Here is a 1,895-nt window from a genome sequence, read left to right as displayed (position 1 = left end):
TAAAATTGTGAAATACCATTCTTGTTGAGTTATTCACTTTCGGTTGTTATTGTGAGACTCTTGTGCATATTATGATTGAGCCATGGGCTATTTATTATGGAACACCATTATTGTTGACTTCTTTGGCAAGTTGTATAATTGGGAAATTGAGGTGCAATTTATGATATGTTGTGATATTGATACACATGCGGTAGTATAAGGTTTGGGGTTGAAATGCATGCAGTGAAATAAGGTGGGCTTGATACGTGTGTTGCTAGTAAGGGAACTACTTGAAGCCACGCGGTGTGATAAGGTGGGCTAAAATACGAGAAGCTATTTCGGGAAAAATAATTTTCAAAACTAAATGCAAGGATCTCGCGGTGATATAAAGAAAGATTGTAAGTTATTTTGTGATTTGAAACTACGAGGCAGTACCTCAGTAGTGATTCTTGTTGATACATTTTCTATTACTTCACTTGTGTTTTGGTTGCTCGTTTCCTTGGCATATCATTCCTTGTTTTTCTTCCGTGATGCATTATTTGTCTTAATTCAGTGTAGTTAATCTTGGTATATTTCCTATTTGCTTCATCTCCATTGTCATCATTATTACACAGTTATATACTTGTTCAGTTTCTTATTGATTCCAGTAGGGCCTTGACCTGACCGCATCACTACTCTAGTGGGGTTAGGCTTGACACTTATTGGGTACCGTAGTGGTGTACTCATGCTACACTTCTGCACATCTTTTTGTGCAGATCTAGGTACCTCTTACTAGTCCAGGAACTAGTGAGACAAACTCAGATTCGGAGACTTCAAGGTATACCTACAAGCGTCCGCAGGCCTCGGAGTCACCCTCTATCTAGACTACTTCATTTCTTTCCCTTTTATAGACACTGTTGTATAAGGATGATCAGTATTTATTCGTAGAGCTTGTGACTTGTATTCACCAGATTTTGGGAAGGTTGTTTATGTTGAGTTGCGAAGTTTCTTTTATGATAGTCACTGAGCAGTTGAGGGTTTTATCATTATTTCAGCTATATTCTGAATGTATGTTAGGGTTACCTAGTCTTAGAAACTAGGTGCCATCACGACATCCTACGGAGGAAAATTGAGATCGTGACACTAACCACTCAACCACATTGTTATACACGATGTGTATATTGAGAGAATAGCATTGGAATCTAGCGAGGAAGCGGTCAATACGATTTTTGAAGACTCTAGTATGTGAGAAAGTGAGAATATCAAAAGTGAAGCGATGTTGGAGGAAGAGGAACAAAATGCATATATTATAAAAGTTGTTATGCCAAGGAGACAAAATGACATTCCTCATTTAAAGGCCATGAAGTACAAAGTGTGATATTGTTTACTTGGTTCTTTTGTATTCGTACCACCACCCCAGAACAATAACTGATAACTTGAAATAAAATTAGGGATACAATTTATATCTTCAAGGTGGAAGAAAAAGTAATGAATTTGGTATAAGTCGTGGCACGACTATAAATAAGACGCTTGTTGGGAGGCAACCTAACTTTACTGCTTCCTTTTATTTTTATTTATTTTAGTTTTTATTATGTTACTTTTGTAGTGTTGTTCTTAATTTTGAAGAAGTAGGAGCATGGTAAATAAATTCATTAGGCGTGTGAAAAATCAAGTGGATGGTTGGAACTAAGTGTGGGGTGCTTGCGCAAAAGACCATACCTGGAGAAGTCTGAGTATCCCCTGTGCTGCTAATACTTCGGCCATTGACCTGCCATGGAGTCTCTTTTACCCTCTTGTTACTTATGGTATGTATTAGGGGCAATGCAGAATTTGTTAAGTGTGGGGTGGAAAGATTATTTAGGTAACTTTCTGTGATATCTTAGTTTAATTGTAGTACTCTTTCGTAACTTAATGATTTTTTTATAATAAATAAATTG

The sequence above is a fragment of the Nicotiana attenuata genome, chromosome 3, assembly GCF_001879085.1.
Source record: "Nicotiana attenuata strain UT chromosome 3, NIATTr2, whole genome shotgun sequence".
Classification (NCBI taxonomy): Eukaryota; Viridiplantae; Streptophyta; class Magnoliopsida; order Solanales; family Solanaceae; genus Nicotiana; species Nicotiana attenuata.
Note: the sequence above shows the minus strand (reverse complement) of the source record.